Source organism: Protopterus annectens, chromosome 2.part1 (assembly GCF_019279795.1).
Source record: "Protopterus annectens isolate FY-2018-M chromosome 2.part1, PAN1.0, whole genome shotgun sequence".
NCBI lineage: Eukaryota > Metazoa > Chordata > Ceratodontiformes > Protopteridae > Protopterus > Protopterus annectens.
The window spans coordinates 1,093,049,053-1,093,072,673 of NC_056729.1; the positions used below are offsets into that span (position 1 = coordinate 1,093,049,053).

A 23,621-nucleotide genomic window follows, 5' to 3' on the forward strand; every position below is an offset into this window, starting at 1 on the left:
TATAGAAAATGTTAGGTTTTCTATGTTTGTTTTATAATAAAAATAAATAAAACATCTCATCATTCACACAAGTTTATAGCCTGTTTACCTTTTAGAGTAATGTGACCCATGGGGAAAAAGGCATTACTCATTTTACAATATGGAGTATTTATTTCCTTGTGAGATGGTACAGTGACAGTTTCTAGTAAAGATGGAGTATGTATATCTCTGATCTTCATTGTTGTCTGCGGAAATCATTCATCATCAATTTGCATTGTATGTAGGTTTGGTAATAAATGTTTGCTTTAAAGAACTGAAGCAAATACATATTTATGATCATATGGTGATTGCAGTACTAACTCATACATCACTGCAAGGAGTTAGTATATTTTATAATTTATTGAAAACTGCATGGTAAGACAGTAATTCTGATGATTCCTGGTAAAGAAAAGCAGGGGCTGCTCATGCTATAGGACTGCAGGACTGCAGCCCTCCCACCTAGAAACACAAGAAATAAAAACATGAAACATAAAATTAAAAAAAACAAAAAAATAAATTTTTTATGAGTCCCAGAACTTCCATGCATACGCGGACACACTCAGACTGCCCCACAGATGCCCAGGAATCTGTGCAAACTCTGACTGCCTGAGTCAGCAGTCCAGATACAGGGAAGGCATTTTCTGCCACACAGATGCCCAGGAATCTGTGCGGTAGACAACCACACAGAACAGAGGAGCTCCGGACTGCTTCATCCACAGATAGGACCAATCAGGAGAGAGGTGCGGTTAAGCTCTCACAGGGATTCAAGCACAGGACCAATCAGGAAAGAGGTAAGTTGAGTTTAAGCTCTGGCAGGGAAGCAGGTTTGGAGTTTAAGTATTGTGGATTCATTCGAACGCAGGTTTGGAGTTTAAATATTGTGGATTCATTCAAGCACATTTACAGGTAGTGTGTGTGTGTGTGTGTGTGTGTGTGTGTGTGTGTGTGTGTGTGTGTGTGTGTGTGTGTGTGTGTGTGTGTGAAATGCCCCAGTTAACACATAGTGGTGGGTAGAGATACTCAGGCTTGAACCCTGTACCTTGGATGTAGGTGGCAAGGACCTGAATTCCCTATCCACCACTATTTGTAAAAAATTACAGATTGTTGCCTCATATTTGTTCTGTTCCTCATAAAATCTGTGGTTTCTGTATCTTCATTTTTCCTTGTAAAGATCTGTAGTGCAGTGCTGCACTGGTAGCATTATTGCCTGACAGCTACAGGTTCTCTGGTTTGATTCTTGGCTTGGATGCCTTCTGTGTGGACAGATTCAGGCCAATGGCTTTATATATTTTCTGTAAGGAAATCATGATGATAATCCTGAAAAGGTTGCTTTTATTGTTTTACCTGTAAACATAGTAATTACCTTGAATTGGTCCTCCCATCTCTTACAAAAATGTGTCTGGAGTGTTTCTCCCTGCTCTGCTGAAAATTGGCTTTGTTTTTTTTCCAGGTCAGACTAGTTTCCTGGTTAACAAATGTTCAAAAATAACAATCATTTGAATGTCAGACTTCATATTCTTCAGAAAGTACATAGTAACACAAAACCATTTTTTCTAGCAATTGTTTAAGTTTATAACATGGATATTTGAAATTTGCCCATATTTTTGGGACTCTGTTTCCCCATTATTGGCCTTGTCCAGGTATTTTATGCTAAGGTTGAGAGCTATGGTGAGAACTGAATTCACTGAATATGTTTGGCAGCTGTATTCCCACATTATTGGCTTTTTTCATGTGTTTTTTGCTAAGAAGTTGACAGCTATGGTGAGAACTGAATTCACTAAATGGTAGCCATTTAAGTTTGTCTTCCTCTGTTTCACAAAACAGCTGACTTGGCATAGTGGTATGTTTCTCTGACTGTTTTGCACAGGGTCCCCTGGGTTCAAGATGTGGCAGCGAAATGTATGGTGGTAACACAGCATTTTATTCTAGCAACTTTCCAACATTATACAAGCAATGTTTAAAATGTGTCCCTGATTTTTGGGCTTTTATCCCCCCCCCCTAATACATTTTGGCTTTTTCCAGATTTCTTGTGCTGCAAAGTTCAGACATACAGCTGAGTGTCGAGTAGATTTTACAAGGAGCTGAGAGCTGCAGAGGAACAAATGTTTAGTGCTGCTTATGCTAAGTCTGTGTGCATTGTTAATAGCACAACAGGTGGTTTACTTGCTTTTGATGCAGAAGGCTGCGGGTTCTACTCCCACAGTATGTAAATGCATTGCTGATACTTTACTGTGTTGTAAAGGGGGTGGATGCTGCAGTCCTTTTTGGCAAAGATACCTAGTAACTATGAACCTGTTAGCAGTTTGCCATCCATTCCCTATTGCGGTATTACTAGTTTATCATTTTTTTAATGCACGCAACATAGGCAATTTATACTTCAAGGGCAACAGGCACTTTATTTGTAGTTGAAACAATGACATATAAAGTTGTTTGCTAGTAGCAACCACTTTATTAGTTACAGATTTCTTTAATGTGGATTTTACTACTTCAGAGATTGTGCATATTTACTGATACTGGTGGACTGTAGAAGGTTGAGTAGACTTTTTATGATGGAAATGTCCTGAATTGGGCAGTTTTGTCATTGGTGCATGAATTTTGTTTCACTGTTTACTGGAAAAATGTTCAAAACAATAAATTTAAAATGCCCTCTAACAACTGTACTGTATTGTACAAGGAATATAATGTAATACAGTCAGGAAGGTGTATCAAAGAGCATGTATATGTTTCGTGTTCAAGGGGCCTATGATTTTGAAAATAGCCCAGAGTTAATCTTTATCTGCCACTGTCAAAATGCATTTTCTTCGAATGTGGGTTTCAATGTTGTTTCAATGCATGTGAGTTTCAAGGGCAGAGAAGTTTTAATGCCAAGTCTATTTTCATTGTGAGACTGCATTGCTTTGTTTAACAGATATCTATTAGGCTTTGTGCTGTAAAATGCAAAATAAAACTTTCAAATGAAATCTAAAAATCATTGCAGAAGTAAAGCAATATGCACATTACAGTGTTTATGATAAATGGGGCAAAATAACTAAGGAATGGGACATTGGAATGGCTGCAGAGGGAAGGCTCCATTCAACCATGATTTTGTGAGGGGGGGAAGGGTAGCAAACTCAGACAGCCCCGATTGAACTATACCTCTCAGTTGTCCATATTTTTGCAGAATGAATAGATATTTGCTTCTTATTTTTGGTTTGTTCCTCATAAAATTTGTGGTTTTCTAGCAAATCATTTAGGAATGAAGTCACTAAATGACAGACATTGAGTTTCAGACATCATAACCTTCAGAAAAATGCATGCTAGAGCAAGACCTGTTATTCTATCAACTGTCTTAAATTTATACAAGAGCAATTTTTAGTAGTGTTTGTATGTTCCCCCAATATATTTGGCCTTGTCCATATTTCCTGCATTAAGAGGTAGATAGGTATTTGCAAATTGCTTTGTAGAATTAGGAATATCCAAACCTCACAATTGTCCCCAATTTTGGCTGAAAATGTTGCTCTCCCCTAATAATCCCTCCTCAAAATGGCAATTTTGGAAGAAAACGTGGAGGGTTTACAATTATATATAACTGTAATCATCAGAGTTATAGATTACTTTTATTTCAGAAATGCATGTAGTTGCTATTATTTTGTTAGCTGCTCAAGTTAAGAGTGTTAATATTAAAAAGGTGTTCCTTCTTTGACAGGTTCCCAGCTGTATTGTGTGGCAACTTTATATTTTTGCATCACATTTTTGGTCTGTTTTTCATAAAATTGTGGTTTTCTGGCAAATTAGTGGCAAGTCATTAAAGATTGAAGTTAGAAAATAATGGCAGACATTTGAGTTTCAGATTTCATACTCTTCAGACCTACTACTGTTCTATTATCTAAGTTTATAAGAGCAATATTTAAAAATTTGTCCTTATTTTTGTGCCTGTGTCCTGTTTTTTTTTTAACAATTAATATATAGCACTTTTATTGTCTGCTTTTTAGTCTTCGAGTGTATTTTATTGCTATTAACTAATCTGCACAAGTAATTGATTTGTCTGCAGTTAAAAGCATTCTGTATCTTTACAAATCTTTATCTGTTTAAAAACTTGGCTTTCTCTAGTGCTACTGTCTGTAGGCTATTGTTTCTAGCTGAAGCCTTTCTTTAAAACATGGCTAAATTGTGTTAAAAGTCTGCTGAGTGGGGGCTGGTTCTTTTGTGTTCTTGTAAAAAAAAGTTGTTCTTCTGGTATTTAAGCCCTAACTTTGATAGGGTTTATGTCTATACACACTGAGCAGAGTGAATAAGAGTTGTTGACCGCAGCTGTTAGCTGAGATATACAAGTATCCTGTTTTTTTTAACAATTAATATATAGCACTTTTATTGTCTGCTTTTTAGTCTTCAAGTGTATTTTATTGATAATAACTAATCTGCACAAATAACTGATTTGTCTGCAGTTAAAAGCATTCTGTATCTTTACAAATCTTTATCTGTTTAAAAACTTGGCTTTCTCTAGTGCTACTGTCTGTAGGCTATATACTTGGTGGCTTTGCAGTTTTCCGCCCCTACTGTAAATCTGATCTGTGACACTCCTCCCTGTCTAATGTCATTAGCTCATTCTACCTAGTACAGAGAGAACATTTGATAAGGCCTTCTGTTTCTTCTTTTTCCCTTTCAAAAAAAAAAAAATTTTTGCCTGAACCTCCTTGTGTTCTGACTGTGCTTCTCAAACATTTTGGAAATATAGAGTATATTTCAGAGCATTTATTACAACTGTAATTGCCTTAATATTGCTACAACTCAAGTGCTCTAGGTTGCACTGCATCTGAAGTGTTTGTGTGTTTTAGCTGCTTTTCTGTATATATAGACTTCTCTGTTTCTTTAACTAAATAAGCTCTGCAAAGTTGTTTTTTTGCATTCCTGCCTGTATTTCTGAGTTTTTTTCACTTTTAAAGTTTGTTTTTGCTTACTTTAACTGGTAGGCTACACACTCAAGTATGCTAGCCAAATTAAAGCATTTACTGTGTTTCTGTACCTAATTTCTGCTACTTTGTAAAAAAAAAAAAAAAAAAAAAAAATTCTTGTTTCCCACCTTTACTGAACTAGAATAGCCCAGTCTTCAGGTATTGCTGATCTCTGGGCTGTGTCATAGTTCCTGTGTTGCCCATATCCTTATTTGGATAGGGGGAAGCTTCTTTGTTTACCAGCGAGAGTGGGGAGTTCTGAGCAGCCTATATGTCCCTTGAGGAGTGGTTCCAGCCCAGTGACCTGTAGCTTATTGGCTGTTTTGGACCATTTCCTATCTCTTTCTAACCCCCTGCTTTAAAGCCAGCCTTAGTGCGCTTTTGTGCTTGTAATTTAAAGTTTGTCCTGTTTGTTGCATTTACCTGTTGAGGCTACACACTCAAGTGCGCTAGCCTGTGTTACATATTTATTGCATTTTTCTGCTATTTGTTGCAAAAAAGAAAAAAAAATGATCCTTGTTTCCCATCTTTCCTGACCTAGAGTAGTCCAAATACAGGCTTTGCTGTATTCTGGACTTTTGGAAAGTTCCTGTGTTGCCCATTTCCTTTCTTGGATAAAGGGAGGCTTTTTTGTTCACCAGTGGCAGTGGGGAGCTTAGAGCAGCCTATCTATCCATGTAGGAGTGTTCCCAGAACAAGAATCTGGTAGTCTATTGGCCGTTTTGGGCCAATTTCTAGCTCTTTCAAGTCCCCCTATATAAAACCCACTTTGGCGCAGTTTTTGCGCTTGTTACTACTCAGCCAAGCTCCTTGTGGTCCTGCAGAGTGGTGCTAGCAGCAGAGAGGCTAAAAGAGCGACTGCTAACCTGATAAAAGTGTTTTTTTTTTCCTGCTACTACCTGGGCAACTGTCCGATCTAGCTAAACTGCAAGTATTTCTGCTTCTTGAACTGTTTTAAAATATTTAAAGTTGTTTTTGCATCTGCACTTTTAAGGTTTGCCCTGTTTATTGCATTTACCTGTTGAAACTACACACTCAAGTGCGATAGCCTGTGTTACATATTTATTGCACTTTCCTGATGTTTGTTGCAAAAAAAAAATTATCCTTGTTTCTCATCTTTAATGACATAGAGTAGTCCAAATACAGGCTTTGCTGTATTCTGGACTTTTGGAAAGTTCCTGTGTTTCCCATTTCCTTTCTTGGATAAAGGGAGGCTTCTTTGTTCACCAGTGGCAGTGGGGAGCTTAGAACAGCCTATCTATCCCTGGAGGAGTGTTCCCAGCACAAGAATCTGGTAGTCTACTGGCCATTTTTGGGACAATTTCTAGCTTTTACAAGTCCCCCTGTATAAAACCCGCTTTGGTGCGGTTTTTGCGCTTGTTACTACTCAGCCAAGCTCCTTGTGATCCTGCAGAGCGGTGCTAGCAGCAGATAGGCTAAAAGAGTGACTGCAAATCTGATAAAAGGGTTTTTTTCCTGCTACTACCTGGGCGACTGTCCGATCTTGCTAAACTGCAAGTAATGCTGCTTCTTGAACTGTTTCAAACTGTTTAAAGTTGTTTTTGCACCTGCACCTTTAAAGTTTGCCCTGTTTGTTGCATTTACCTGTTGAGGCTACACACTCAAGTGTGCTAGCCTGTGTTACATATTTATTGCACTTTCCTGCTGTTTATTGCAAAAAAGAAAAAAAAACAAAAAACAAAAAAATTATCCTTGTTTCCCATCTTTCCTGACCTAGAATAGTCCAAATACAGGCTTTGCTGTATTCTGGACTTTTGGAAAGTTCCTGTGTTGCCCATTTCCTTTCTTGGATAAAAAGAGGCTTCTTTGTTCACCAGTGGCAGTGGGGAGCTTGGAGCAGCCTATCTATCCCTGGAGGACAGTTCCCAGCACAAGAATCTGGTAGTCTATTGGCTGTTTTGGGACAATTTTTAGCTCTTTCAAGTCCCCCTGTATAAAACCCGTTTTAGTGCGGATTTGTGCAATTTTGCGCATAGTGCAGCATCATTGGGTTTAAACCATTCTCGGCTCCACAAAGTCTGCTCTTCACTTTTTCCCTTAGAACTGATCTAGTTCTCATAATAAACACCCTATTCCCTCTCTAAAGCCTGGCACTTGCTCACTAAAGCAATTATATAAGTCAGCACTAAAAAATTAAAAGCACTACACCCTCACAAACTCCCCTTAAGTACTTTGTTCCCCACTGGCCCTTTTTTTTCAATTATAAAGGAATTCCCAATACTATTCTAGCATGTACAAAGGTCAGTTGTCAACCTCCTCTCCGGTCCAGCTGGTGAATCTGGGAATCTTGAGGCAATGTTATAACTGCCTCATGTACACAGACAACCCTCTCCTCCTCCCAACACATGTGAGAGATGCAACCATATAGCTAAACTGGAGGATAAGCTCTCTCAACTCAGTACTGGCGTAACCAGTCAGGAGGAGAAGGAAACCACACTCACTACAATTCCTGTCTCACATAGACCTACCACGACAGCAAACCAAACACACAAATGCAAAAAAACATACTCGGAGGCTCTAAATAAAAATCTGCCTAAGCAGCAGAGACCTCAAAAGCAGACACCCAAGCAACCGCTACCCCAAAACAAAACATGTGCAACACATAGCTCACAAAGCCAGTGTGCCGAACAGTCACAGCCCTTAAGGCTAAACAACACACCTGATACACTTGTAATAGGTGACTCTATCATCAGGCACACTGACATCCCACTCACCAGGCTGAACAAGGAGAAGGTCATGGTGAGCTGCCTGTCAGGCGCTAGGATCTGCCACATAACACAAGCACTCAGGTCACTCCAAGATAAGTAAAAATATGACTCAGTCATCATCCATGCTGGTGTGAAAGACCTGAGACGTACCACTCTGGACTACATGAAAAGAGACATAGAGGAGCTCTCTGAGCATGTAGCCCAGGCCAGTATGACCCTGACCTTGAGTAGCATCTTACCCTCTCCACGAATGATGGCACAATATGAAGATAAGATGATCAATTTCAACAACTGGCTTAAGTATTGGTGTCATTCAAAGGGGATCTAATGCCTGTCTGCCTGGGATGACATGCTCAACAAGCCACGATGCTTCGCTAGGGATGGCTTACACCTGTCACCCCTGGGCTTTCGGATATTGGCAAAGGCTCTTGCCACCCCAAAGTGCCTTTTTTAGGCAAGGCTCAAAAGACAAACCCACCTCCATAGGAATCACAAGGGATAAGAAACTAAGAGTAATGCTACTAAACGCCAGAAGTCTAAAGCTCAAGATGCATGCACTCAAAACTCTCCTTAGCATGGAGAACATCGATATCTGTGCAGTAACAGAAACCTGGTTCAAGGCTCCCGAGAGCACCCCAGCACTACTAGGTTATACCTCATACCATGTTTTTCGGCCCCAAAATTTGGACCGAACCACAAAAGGAAGGGGAGTATCACCTCCAGGTTGGTGGCACAGCACAAAGCATCAGAGACTATCCATGTGCAACTAACAGTGGGTAAAACTGCCTTCCAGTTTATAGCCTGCTATAGACCACCCACCCAAACCCAGGAACCCCACTCGGCCTTCCTGAAAACACTGGAAAATATGAAGGTCTCTCCAAACACAATTATATTGGGCGACTTCAACTACCCTAACATAGACTGGGAGCATTACTCTAGCTCCAACACCCTAGCCCAAAGGTTCCTAGAATTTATAAACTTAAATGCTATGGAACAAATTGTTGCCACTCCCACAAGAAGGGAAAACACACTGGACCTGATCATCACCAACATGGGGACTCTATGCTCCAGAACAGAATTGTATCACTCACTGGTAAGATCAGACCATAAACTAATCTCACTAGATATTCACATCCCGACCCAAGCCCCTGCCAAGAAAACCACAGTGAAAAACTTCTCTAAAGCAAATTTCACACTCCTCAAAACTGAGGTGGAATCCTTCAAAGCCCCTGGGCCTGTGGAAAATATGGCCCAGACCGCAGAATCCTTTATAAACACATTCTATGAACACCTTCAGGAATACATGGATCATGCAATCCCAAATAAAACCAAGACCCAGTCCTCCGAGGTTAGGCATCCTGTCTGGTGGACTCCAGCCATAAACAAAGTATACAATAGAAGGAGGAAGCTACTACATGATAGAGCAAAATCCCAAAAAGGGAAGGCATCTCTGATCAGTATTAGCAAAAAACTACGGGCACTCATAAAATCGTCTAAGGCCAGCTTCGAGAGAAAAATTGCACAGGACACTAAGGATAATCACAAGGCTTTCTTAGTTATGTTAGGAACCTGGGTGGGAATTCCCAGATATGCTCAGAATTAGTCCAAAATGACAAAAAATACACCAAACCCACAGACATTGCCAACATCCTAGCTGACAGGTTCAGCGCAAACTTCTCCCCCCCTTCCCCACCAAAAGGGCAAATATCTATCCCAGCAGAGTACTGCCCCCCTGACATCTCAGATGCTCAGGTAAGAGCCTCCCTCTCCAAAGCAAAAAACACAGCATCAATGGGACCAGACGGTGTCTTCGGCTGCGTCCTACATGAACTCCAAGAAGAACTAAACCCAAACATAAAACTACTGTTCAATCTCAGCCTTACTACCGGATATGTACCCAAAGAGTGGCGTACAGCAACAGTTGTCCCTCTCCACAAAGATGGTGCCTCAATGGATCCTGAAAACTATCGCCCCATAAGCCTGTCTAGCTTGGTCTGCAAAGCTATGGAAAGGATCATCATGGACCTCATAAATAAAGATATTGGGGACCTACAGACACAGGATCCTACCCAGTTCGGCTTTGTTAAGGGCAGATCCTGGCTCTTAAACCTGGTCAATTTCTTCGAAACAGTCACCAAGGTCATTGACGAGGGGAAGGTGGTCCACACAGCCTACCTGGACCTTGCAAAATCCTTCGATACAATACCCCACTCAGGCATTATAGATAAGCTCACCAGCTTAAATATAAACCCCTATGTCAATAGATGGGTTGCAAACTGGTTCAAGGACAGAACCCACATGGTTAGAATTGCTGGAGCCCTGTCAGACTCCAAACCAGTTACAAGTGGTGTCCCACAAGGCTCAGTCCTGGGACCTCTCTTGTTCGGTATATATTTCTCGGAGGTACAGGCTAACATGGAAGGACTGTGGCTGACCAAGTTCGCAGATGACTGCAAACTGGGCGCCATAATTGACTCTCCAGCTGACACAAGCATCCTCCAAAAGGGCCTCATAGAAACAGACAACTGGTGCCAGAGCCATGGCCTCAAGCTAAATGCCAAAAAGTGTATAGTCATCCCTTTGGCAAAAACAAAGTGCCCACAAATTACCACATAGGTGGTAATCCATTAAGTACAGAAGAAGTAATTAAAGACCTGGGGACCCAAGTTGATAGCAATCTCTCATTTGACAACCACATGACCAAAGTGGTTAGAAAAACATTTTATATAGCCCACCTAATCATGAAGGGATTCACATCTAGATCAGGGGAGGTCATCATGCCTCTTTACTCATCCCTCATCAGGCCCATAATTGAGTACAATGCCCCTTTTGGGATGCACCTTACCAGACACCTGCAGCAACTGGAAAGACCCCGAATGTACCTCAACAAGAGGATCAAAGGGCTCAAACAGATGCCATATGCTGCCCGGTTAAAGAAACTTCAGCTCTTCTCAGTGGCATACCACCTACTCAGAGGCGATCTGTGCCTGACGTATAAAGCCACGTCCAACCCAGAATTAATGGACATGCTGCACCTCAGAAAATCCAAATCCCATTGAGCTACGCGCTCGAGAGACTTGAACCTCAGCACTGAAATAAATAGGACATGCTGGAGGGACAGATTCATAACCCAGAGGCTCCCATTACTCTGGAATAAAATCCCAGTCCAGGTTAGGCAGAGTCCCTCATTGACTCTCTTCAAGAGGAATCTTGATGAGTGGATGGGAGATCGTAGGTTTACCCCGGGTATCACTTCTGTGTCATTGTTAGACAGAGGCACAGTATACTAACCTAAAAAAAGGGCATAGCAAATTTAATTTAAAATGGGTGGTGAAAGCCAAACACACTCTGGATAGGCTTATAAATGCCCTAGGGCAGATAGCCTAGTATGAACCTATGAACCTATGAACAAGCATCCTACAAAAGGGCCTCATAGAAACAGACAACTGGTGCCAGAGCCATGGCCTCGAGCTAAACACCAAAAAGTGTATAGTCATCCCCTTTGGCAAAAACAAAGTGCCCACAAATTACCACATAGGTGATAATCCATTAAGTATGGAAGAAGTAATTAGGGACCTGGATACCCAAGTTGAAAGCAATCTCTCATTTGACAACCACTTGACCGAAGTGGTTAGAAAAACATTTTATATAGCCCACCTAATCATGAAGGGATTCACATCTAGATCAGGGGAGGTCAACGTGCCTCTTTACTCATCCCTCATCAGGCCCATAATTGAGTACAATGCCCTTTTTGGGATGTACCTTACCAGACACCTGCAACAATTGGAATGACCCCAAAAGTACCTCACCAAGAGGATCAAAGGGCTCAAACAGATGCCATATGCTGCCCGGATAAAGAAACTCCAGCTCTACTCAGTGGCATACCGCCTGCTCAGAGGCGATCTGTGCCTGATGTATAAAGCCATGTCCAACCCGGAATTAATGGACATGCTGCACCTCAGAAAATCCAAATCCCATCGAGCTACGCGCTCGAGAGACTTGAACCTCAGCACTGAAATAAATAGGACATGCTGGAGGGACAGATTCATAATCTAGAGGTTCCCTTCACTCTGGAATAAAATCCCAGTCCAGGTTAGGCAGAGTCCCTCATTGACTCTCTTCAAGAGGAATCTTGATGAGTGGATGGGAGATTGTAGGTTTACCCCGGGTATCACTTCTGTGTCACTGTTAGACCGAGGCAGAGTATACTAACCTCAAAAAAGGGCATAGCAAAATTCATTTAAAATGGGTGGCGAAAGCCAAACACATTCTGGCTAGGCTTATAAATGCCCTAGGGCAGATAGCCTAGTATGAACCTATGAACCTATGAACTTCTAGTTCTATGTATGGCTTTGTCCAGATTTCTTGCTCTGAAGTTGAGAGGTATGAGTGTCAGAGCCATCACAGTCAGCCAAAGACATTTCAAATTGTGACATACTTGTTGCATCCCACTCCCCATTTTAGTAGCTCTAGATGTGTCCAAGGAAGGCAAGGAGCAGTTATGCAGTGTAAGTGTGCAGAGTATTGCCCCATCCAAGGTAGACCACAAGTACGACCGTGGCTTTTCATCTGTCCTTGATTTTGCAGAATATTCTGGTTTTCTGTCATATTTTTATACTGTTGCTTTTTGCTTCTTATTATTCAGAAAATGCATGCTGTCACAGTGCCCTGTTGCTCTGTTTAAGTAGCAATGATTTAATGACCATCAGGTAAGCTTATCGGAGATTGTAAGATGCAAGTAAGCTTTAATAAGCATACTGTTAAAGAATTACCAGCATTGAAAGGCTTTTCGTTGTTGCCATGCAGAGAATTTAGATAACTAGATAATGCATTAGCCTTGGGTATTGAAATGCATATGACAGTATTTGTAATAAAAGGACAGGATTACAGTATTTTCAGAAGCTCATTACATTTGTTGGAGACTTGCAGTCATCTTTTGTTGGAGACTTGAAGTCATCTTTGCAGGCTTTACCCGTAAACTAAACAGAATGCCACTCTATCATGCGTGGTCCATAACTTGTGCAGGAATCCTTTAAGCAATTTATCTTGACCTTGTTTCTTGTTTGCTGTTCATTTTGTACTTTGATCATGTCTTCCCCATGAAACAAGTAGATAGTTGTGTCAGGCAGCAGGTCTGTTTTGGATAAGAAACATTTTACAAGTGGGGGTATCACAGAAATTGCTACTTTCAGCATGTTACTTGGTAATTTTATAAAGCTGAATATAAATTATAATTAGAACTGCAGTGCAAGGAGTAGTGGTTTGAGTTGAGTGCTTCTTGTTTTTTATACTTGATTTTGACTTGCATTCCAGTAATGTATTTAAAAAGTAATTTATTTTTTCATGCCTCACAACCTGTTTCCACCTGGATATTAAGTAAGCTGTCATGTAGCCAATGCATTGAAATATTTTTTTCTTCTAGACTTCATTTTGTCTTGATTGGACTCTCATAATGACTGTTTGGCACCCAGGGCAGCGTATTTAATTAAAGTTCCAGTTGTTGTGGTTTTGAGCATAGCTCCACCGCTTTCTGGTTGGCCACACACCTTCCCATTGGCCCCACCCATTCAGCTGTCTCCTGCAGCCCTCCTTTAATTTGAAGTCACCAGCCGCCACTAAAGAAAAGTCAAATAATGTTCATCTGGGAAGTTTTCATTTATAGTGAAGTTATTTTGAGAAAAACACCAGAATTTGCAACTGAGATAAATAATATGTTGCATAACACATAATATCAAATTTAGATAAACTAGAAATTTTGAAAAGCAGGAGTTTAGCACTAACAAGAACTATGAGAAGAGTGATTAAAGATTCTGTGGGCAATTAGGAGGAAATAAATTCCCATAATATGCTGGCAATGACTCAGAAATGCATTTACTGGAAGCTGTAACAGTGAGATGAGCTGTCCTGTACAGTAGTCATTATCAAAGGAAGAAATCCCTCCTTATTTTTCTTTCAATGGGAGAAATTATTGTGTTGATGGATTAATGTCCTCTATATTATGTTACATTTGTGAATGTGTTTCATCTGTGCTTTGCCAATAATTGATCTATTATAACAATCTTACTACCCTGGTAAACAATTATAAATAAATAAACACAGTAAAAAAAAAATAAATGCATACTTATGCACATAAATATGTGAATAAATAAATGTTAAATTCTGACAAATAAAAGTTCCCAAGTAACTGAAAAAGACAAATTGACAACATATGTGAATCACAAATTATAATCATAAAGTGCAATGATAGAATTTATTTATTTATTTATTTATTTTACATTTGTTAACCAGGATGGTCCGACTGGATACATGTCCTTTTTTAGCGGAGGCCCAGAGAGAAAAGCTCCAACAGAGTTACATTGATAATTAGGTACAGTAAATGAGCTGAAAGAACTTAACAAAAACATAGGCTATTTACATACAAGTACAAGACTGCCATTACTATTTCTGAGATTACTACAAATGTAACATTAATAACATATTAGCAAGGACGGTAGGCAGTATAATGACATAGAGTTAGACAGGATACATATTTCTTTATCACAGTATACAAAGTACTTATCATCTTAGCTAGTTGTTTATGTTTTAGTTAATGGCACAGAGCTAGTCTGGGTTTGAGCAAGGACATAGCCAGTGTGACTTGAAGTGGAGTTTTAGACTTGTTTTGAATTGACCTAGAGAAGTTGCATGCATAATGTTACTTGGGAGACAGTCCCATATTTTACCAGTTGTGTTGGCAACAGCTGGCCACCACCTAGGTTGAGAGATTTAGTTGTTTGGACAAGGAGTCTGTTTGCTGAGCGAAGGCAGCTTAGATTGGAGTAGGGAGTCATTAAGTGTTTTAGTGCTGGGGTATTCTCAGGTTGTTTAAGGATTTTGAAGGCCTCTATGAGTTGGGACTGGTGAAGAAGGTGTGGGAATTCTATCCATCCAAGCTTTTCAGGTTAGTACAGTGGTGTGTTCTGTAGGGTAGGCCTGTAACGAACCTGGCAATGTGATTATAGCAGGATGAGAGCTTGGCCAGATCAGATTTGTTAAGGTGAGTGAGGACAGGAGAGGCATATAGTAGGGTAGAGAGAAGGTGTGAACGGGCTGTGGCTGCCCTGGCATTCGGGTAAGGAAGGCTTTAATTCTATATAGGGTCCCAAGTTTCTTGTTGACTGACTTAATGGCTTGGTTGATATGTATATCAAATCTGAGTTTGTTGTCAATGTTTACTCCTAATAGCTTTGTATAGGTGTCTGGGGAGATGATGGTCCCATTATTGGATTTTATAGTGAAGTTTTCAGTCGGAGATCTATTGGTTGGGTAGAAGAGAAGTAACTTGGTTTTGTTTGGATTTAAGATCAGGAGATGGTTGGCAAGCCAGTTTTCGACTTTGGTGAAGCTATGTTGGGTGGTAGTTAGTAGATTTGCAAGAGAGGCATTGGAACATATTATAGTCGATTCATCTGCATATTGAATGCAGGTGGCTTCAGGGATGACTGTTTGGATGTCGTTTATGAAGACTGAAAAGAAGAGAGGTCCTAATATGGAACCTTGAGGAACTCCTATGGTATTTGGTAGTAGGCAGGAGAGCTTGTTTTGCCACATTACTGCTTGTTGTCTCCCAGTGAGGTAAGCTTGAAACCAGTCAAGGGCTGCAGTATCTAGATACAGAGTTTTAAAGTATATAGAAGTAACTGATAGGTCCAGGAAGAGAGCGGAGGATATTTTTTATTATTCTGGTTAAGATTAATGTTTTCAGTAAAAGAGAGGAGGGCAGTGGTTGTACTATGATGGGGTCTGAATCCATGTTGAGAGTCTGTGAGTAGTTTATTTTGGGTTAGATAGGGCATTAGTTGGTTGTGCATGCACTTTTCCATAATTTTGGCAAGTGGTGATAGTATGGCTATAGGTCTATAGTTGGATAGTTCTGTGGATGAACCTCCTTTGTGGAGTGGAATAACATAGGATATTTTCCAAATTGAGGGGATTGAGGCCTCGGTTATGGTTCTGTTAATTAGGATTGAGATAGGGTAGGCTACGACATCTGCAGCAATTTGCAGGTATTCAGCCGGCAGAAAATTGGCTGAAAGGGTGGTTGGCTTCAGTTTTTTCAAAAGGGATCTGATAAAGGATGTGGACACTGGCTGGAAGTTAAAAGAGAGTGGTGAGTCGGGTATATTGTTTATAGAAGTGTGGGGAGGAGAAAGTTGGTTAGCTAATGACTGGATGGTTTCTGTGAAGAAAGTATTGAATGAATTGGCTATATCTTCTTGGCTCTTGTCAGATAATGTTCCTGGGGTCGGAGTAGTGGATTTGCCTGGTTGGAGAAGTTTATTTATGCCTGCCCAGTACTTTTGAGGGTTATTCTGATGTTTATGTTGCAGATTGTAGAAGTAATTTTTCTTATCTAGTATGATGGCTTTTTAGTCTCATTTCTAAGTTGTTGGAATTTGATACGATCTAGGGGTAGTTTGGTAGTGTGCCATTTATCCCACGCTTTGTCTCTAGTTGTTATTTTGGTTTTGGTGTCTGTTGTTAGCCAGGGTGCTAGTTGAGTTTTAATTCTTATTGAGCGTTTAGGGGCATGCGAGTCAAGTATAGTAAGGAATGAATTGTTAAATGATGACACTGCCTCATCAAGGGGAAGGAACTTTAGTTTTGTCCAGTTACAAGATTTGAGTTCAAGTTGAAATTTAGTTGGGTCAAAGTTTTTCTTGGATCTGATAGGCCTATAAATAGGTAAGCTTGTACAATTAATTTTGTCTTTCATGTATGTGAGCAGGTGATCACTAAGATCATTAGGGAGAGTTCCAGACATATAGTTCTGGGGATGACTGTTGGTGAGTATCCAGTCTAGTATACTCTCTTTTTGGTTATTGTTACCTGTACGTGTGGTAGATGATATTATCTGAGAGAATCCATGTAGGTTAACAGGGATGGGGTTGGACTGTGCTGTGCATTGGTTCCAGTCAATATTAACATCGCCCAGGACAATGGTTTCTTGAGGGTAGTTGTTGGCTATCCAATGTAGAATGACCTCTAGTGTTTCTACATTGTTCCCACGGGAATATAGGTGACAATTAGGTTAATGCCCTTATGATTATTTAGTAGAATTTTTAGAGCTAGTATTTCAGCGTTAGAGACCTGGGGTGGTTGTATAGGGTTAGTTATGATGTTAAGTGTGCTATTATATAAGACGGCTATTCCACCTCCTCTTTTCTTTATTCTATCTGCCCTAAGTATATTGTAACCAGGAGGCAGGATCTCATTGTCTTTGGTTGATGGCCGGAGCCATGTTTCAGATAGACACATTATGTTGGGGAGGTATGTGGCTAGTACAGCATGCAGGCTATGTATCTTATTGTTTAGGCTTCTAATGTTTAAGTGGCATATTAGGAGGGAGTTGACCAGTCGGTGGGAGAGTGGTGGGCTGGTAGGATTTTGAGTTAAGGTTGGGCCTGGATTAGGATAGATGTCCCCATCTTTGGTTATGTTTTTTCTTAGATACGCTAGTAGTCTAATAACTTTGAATAGTAGTTTTAGTTCATATTTGGATTTTGGTGTTGATTGGAGTGGTTTTTTTAGAAGCAAGTGGTTGGAATTTATAATTTTTGGGGTAGTGTAGTAGTGGGCAAGTTCCGCAGTCAGTGGAGGTAGGGGGGTCTTGGTTTGGCATTTTGGATAAGAGAAACCTATGAATGTGAGATTTTCATAGCTAGTAAGAAAGTATGGCAGAATTAAGAGTGGTAAGATAAGAGGAAGGAGTTTATAATTATTTATAGACATGTTATATGTCATCAATGGGTGGGGTCAATGTGCTTCAGAGGAATAGTAGTGGTTAAACAGTAAAGTGGTGGGGGGGGAATTGGAGAGGAAGTTGTGTAGGTTGGAGAGGAAGTAGGGGTGTGGCCTAGTGGAAAAAGAAATACTGTAAATTGGCCAGGAATGTTCATTCTAAAAGAACTAATAGTGCACAGGTGTGCCTTTTGCAATGTTTACCATAACAAGAATTCAGAAGAAGAGACATGAGTGGATATGCCACATAGTTATCCTCATCATGAAGGCCATCTTCATCCATCAAGCAGAGTAGGCATTTGACTAAATTTAAAAAAGCTGCATGTCGTATATGTGTTAATTGTTATCACCAATCCCTTGAAATAATCAGATTTATACATAGCAGCTGCGAGTATGATTAGTACATTACAGATGAATCCTCAGAAATGATCTGTAGTATAGTCACATCTTACAATAGTCTACAATACAAATGTTAGAAAATCAGAAGATCTGTGCATAAGTTGGGTTTCAGACATATATAACACATTTAAAAATATCCATAGTCAATGAACAAATGGAAAGACATAACCAGACAGTGAAAAATGTCATGAGATAGAGCAGCTGCAAAAGCTATGAAGATTGTTATTTCACAGTTTTGGAATACAGCAATCCTGTACAGCAGGAGCTCAGTCTTTCCACTACCCAGCTACTAATGAGCCAAGGGTCAAAAAAGCACATTATTTACTACAGCAATGCTAGTGATGCCTTAATATCAGTACAAAGTAAATGAAATATTGGAAGGTCTCATGACAGAATGAATACTACGCTGAGAAAAACTATAAAAGATTACCAGATTTAAAGTTTGAAGACAAGAGCAAGAAAGAAAAAGCCATAGGAAACTTTACTCTTGGAGGCTGCTCAGGAATCCAGACCAAAGTCATTCATTAATTATGTCATTCATTGGGATATTTTTAAGCAGTATAGTGAAAATTGTAGACATTATACATCAAAATCCATGGACCAGCAACAATTATCAGAACCAGTACAGTTATGAGAAAATAAAAGACCGAGTATCAAAATATAAAAGCTCCTGAAGTCCTAATTTCAAGGAGACCTGCTGTGCATAAGAACTGTAACTAAAAGAAAATCAGACATCAAGACAAAAATAGAAGTTTTTCAAATTCTCTATATTTGAAAGACCAGTGAAGAATCCAGAAAAATATGTAAAATGTTCAAGAGCTGATTATGAGTGTAAAGGCTGAAATGATTTATTAAGTTGTTACCTTGATTTAAAAAAAAAACATTGCATGTTTAGTACAAAGTTAAAATTAATATAAAATACTTAACGTTGTTAAATGTTCTGCCTTGCAGATTTATTCAAAACAAATATATTGTATAACTAAAAATGAAATGTCATATATGGGATATATAACATTAAATGCTAATAAGATAGCTATGGGAGCTGCAAGTTATGAAGGATACTTACATTTCAGTATGTTCAATGTAATTAAAACCTCTTAGAGGCTAGTCACACATCCATAGTGAATACATGTTTTCTATAACAGCCAAATATCATGAAAACAAAGCACAGCAGGTTTGTGACCAGAAAGAACCATCATTTATATCTGATCCTGTTTAATGACTGAATTACAGAGGTTCTTGACAGAGAAGTACCAGTACGTGGACTTCAGCAAGGACTCCTACATGTTCGCACAAAGGTGGCTGTCAGCAATACTGGATGGGCTGGTGGCAGGACCAAAACTGAGGGAATAGATTTCTACATGGTTGAAATGAAGAACACAGAGTGCCATGGTAAGAAGGACAATGTCAAGGTTAAGGAATATATCAGAAGGCTCTGAAATAGAGCTAAGAAAACAGAAAAAAAGATCATCCTTCTTGGTGATGACACAGTGATGGGTACAGTAGTAGATGATTGGGAAATACTTTAAGGAACTATAGGGAAAAGCTGACAAAACAGACTGAAAGGTGATGGTAAAGATAGACACATACAAAGTACATCACTTTGACCACAAAAATGTTTGTGTAAAGTATCACCCTGTGGATGGGGTAAGTGGAATAAATAGCAGCAGTGCAGGAAAAAAATCTGGAGGCATTGATAACACCTGGACAGGATGGACAGGGCCAGTGTAAGAGAACAGTGGCAGCAGACAGAATGTTGTGATACATCCCCTGCGAGATGGAATCCAGAAGCAAGGAAGTGTACACACTCTGCAAGGTCCTGGTAAGTCCACATCTTTAATTCTGTGTATAGCTCTGGAGGAAAAGACATTAAGCTGTAGGAAGAAGTCCAGAGTAAAGGCTTGAGAAAGGAGTATGAGGTAAGGTAAAGGAATACTGCCATTACAAATGTTCCTCTTACTACCGACCAAAGAAGAAAAGGTGGACATATTATTAGTATACAAGATTAAATCGTGGAGCTTTGAAGCATAAGTTTGAAGAGGAAGCATATAGTGGCAGAAGGAAGCACTGACAGCTAATTCTATGGACTAAAACCTACCTTTAGCTCTTAAAGTACTTCGAAACAGTGAGAGGTGTGCATTAATCGAATGGACCATCAGAATAAGTGGTGTAAAGGGAAAACAAAGAGGAATTCATGAAGACATGAAACATGACAAGAAAGGGTAGGAGGAAAGGCAGGCTTGGAGGTGATGGGGGCAGAGTAGATAGGCTCATTGTCTCTTTCTGCCATTGATCTAATGCTGTATAAACATGAATATGCATCACCAGTTCCTCTTGTGTAATTCATCTTCAGTGCTTCTTGTGCATCTGACAAAAGAGAAAGTGGAGAGAGTTTGCCTGGTTGGAGTATAAGTGAGCCTGTTTCCAGATGTTCTTCTGGGAAGTGGTCCTACTGAATTTAATATCTGTCTTTGTAGAAATTATGCAAATATGGCAACTGCATATATCCCCCCATCCTCTATCTCAGTAACAGAGAATGTCTTCAACCAGATTTTCCCAGGGGGACGCAGAAAACAGGATCCTACTAGGAATCCTTAAAATTAATGTTTCAGATCCAAACATCATTCAACTGTATGAATGTTTAGTACAATGGGGGTCTAAATCAAGCAGTCAAATAAACAACTACGTCTGTCATAATAAATGAAAATCACTTGAACCTCACTCTCAGTATAATCAATACTGCACACAGATGTTGACAAGTAGATGTCTTCTTAAATGACCTCAGTGAGCATTTCTCAGTAATCTCTCACTGGTCATACAGGGCACTAAAATTACCATCTCAAATAATAAGAGGGAGAGTACCTTCAGAAACAAAACAATCCCCCCTGGTAAAAACAGTTGATTGGTCAAATATTTATTTTGAAACAGATCCCAACATATTACTAAGTTGCTTTATCAATATCCTTACCTAGATAAAAAGTTCAGTATTTCATTTACTGCAAAGGAGAATTAGAAGAAAAAAATGGCCATGGATTCCCCTGAGCTAATAAAATTATTGAAACAAAGAGATGCTTCATGGAAGCTCTGGAAGAATACTCCAGCTAATGACACAACACTCTAAAGGTACCTGGAATTTGGAAAGAAAATTGGAATAAAATTAACTCAGCTAGGGCCACACACCTTATAAAAAGACAAGAAGCTCCCTCTTCCTCCATAATGCACTTCTGACAAACAACACAGCCAAATCATGGTCAAATTCTACATGGATAGCACAGCATCTCTAACTAGAGACAACCCCTTCCCCACAAATCATAAAACACTTATATAAGATACAATATAAAAGCTTTGCAATTTCATCTAAAGCCAGGAACCATCTCTGGCTGTGATGCCCAACCCCATTTTACCCAATGAATGAGTTCTCCCAGAGTCAAATGGATCACAAAGTTCCCTAGCACTTGCCTAGGCCCCAGTGCTTCCTGGGAGTCCCCATTAATGCTGAAGCCTCATAATGCAGTGCTCATTATCATAATTGTTTGTTTCTGTATGAGAGGAGTGATTGGCTGCTGTATAATCATTTTGGATAGCACTAAGTTCCAAGTCCCAGAGTAATACTGTATTGGTCAAATCAGTAACTGTAAATTAATTAAAAAAGTGTTCCACCTAGTACCCTTCCATCCTCCAATCATTCCAATGAAATGCAGCTATCTAGCTGCCCTATACAACATGATTGCAAACACATACACGTGCACACACACACACACACACACACACACACACACACACACACACACACGTAGTAGTAATAATAATAAATACAAGGTAACATCAAAGATGAAGAACTGAAATAATTTACAATAACGCAAGATTTTTTTTAATTAAAAAAGAAAAGAAAATATTCCCTTTCATTTTAGCAGAAGTGTGTAAGGTCATGAATTAATGGGAGTCTGCATCTGTGCAAACATGAGGCAGTATAGTCATTTACCATTTAGCTCCACCTATGTTTCTCCTTATGTGGTGCAGTCAGTGAGACTGACTTGTGACTGATTTACTTAGACACAGTTTGTATCCTTTTCAGTTTATACAGAAAGTTTATTTGACTTTAACACAGAGTAGCCATGCCCATGGAAGGTGCAAACAACAATATCCATTATATGTCTCAACCGTCTTTCATTCTTTTTGCAAAATGCCCTTTATGGGGGGAGGGGGTATTTGAGGATTGCAGAACAAACGTCATTAAATATTGACAAACATTTGAGTCTCAGACTTAGTATAAAAGAGCAATTTTTAAAATCTGTCAATGATTTTGGGCCTTTCTCTCCTTTTTTTTCCCTTGTATTAATTAGTGAGCTAACAATTTGAGAGATATGGAATGTGTTCAGCAAAAAAATCTTTTTTTTTTATGTTGATTTCTTACAAATAACTGTTCATATTTTGACATCTGTACTGGATACCAAGGACACATACGGTGTTGACAGTAAGAAATTACTGAAAGCTAGTTTATAAAATTATTTACATAAATATGAAAAGCATTCTTTACAATGACAGATGTCAGGGCATTCACAGGCTATACGTGAAATGTATAATATGTTATAATGACCAAAATCGATTGTGATACTTTTTCTAAATTTTCACAAATAACTTTTCATGTCTTGGCAACTATACAGTCTAGATATGGATACAAGTTTGTAAACGTATGCTAGGCTAACGAACACTGGGACTTTTATAAGCTTAGCAAAACATCATAATTGTATCTCACAAGTTTATGTATATTTAAGCCAGGGCAAGATTTACAAGTTGTCTATATACATTAGAGACATAGGTGCTAGACACTGGGTGCATTTCTGATTTCCGATTCACTGGTCCAGGTTTCTGTTGCATAGGGTTAAGGAAGAGTCTTGCTTCAGATAGATGGGAAGCCTGTTCCACAGAAGGGGAATTCTTTAAGACACCTATCCCTCCAATGTGTCCTATTAATGTAACAATGTTTAAATCTCTAGAGTGAGTAATTCTGATGTTATTTGTTTTGTGGATAGGAAAAAGGTCCATCAGAGTGGGATTCAAGGATGCCTTGCATGCCAGGCATAGATTGCCTCCCAAAAATCTGTAGAAAAAAAATATACAGACAGGGTTTTGAGACAATCTGCATAGAACATGTTGTTTATTCTGTTTAGTCTTTTGTAAGGAAACTTTATGCTCATTCCAGTTGTTGCATGTGCCTGGTCAGGTACATACTGAAGGGACAGTGGGTGTGATGAGAGCAGAATACAGTGGAATGATGACTTCCTTGAACCTAGGTATCATGTCCTTGCTTATAAGCTGAGCAACATAGAATGATTTCCTTACTACCTTCAACACATAATGGTGAAAAACCAGGTTGCTACCTACATGCATACCCAAATACCTGACTACTCTAAAGGCTATGCTGTCAATGAGGTAATTTCCTAGGGTGGCTGACTTCGCAAAGGGTACTATTAAACATTTCTTGATTCATAGGTAATTACTAGGCTAATGACACCAGGAGGCTTTTTCAGCTCATACATGATTCCCAAAGTGAAACTCAACCCCCTGTACATTGTGTCTGTAAGGTAAACACCTAAACCATTATTCCAACCACAATACTCAGTTTTAAGCTATGGCTTTAGCACAAGTCATTTGTCTGTGTTACTCCTCCCTGTAGGATGTTAGTATCCTGGGGAGATTATATGACTGATTCTAATTTACAGTCATTTCAAATTGGTTAGCCAGAGGTCCTTTACATTGGCCT

The 23,621-nt window shown here is 39.4% G+C and overlaps 1 protein-coding gene across 1 annotated transcript in view; it reads right to left on the reverse strand.

Annotated features, from left to right (window-relative positions):
- The window catches only part of LOC122794948 (adhesion G protein-coupled receptor F5-like), a 719,027-nt gene that overhangs the window by 542,750 nt on the left and 152,656 nt on the right, over nucleotides 1-23,621 (reverse strand). The window lies entirely within an intron of this gene.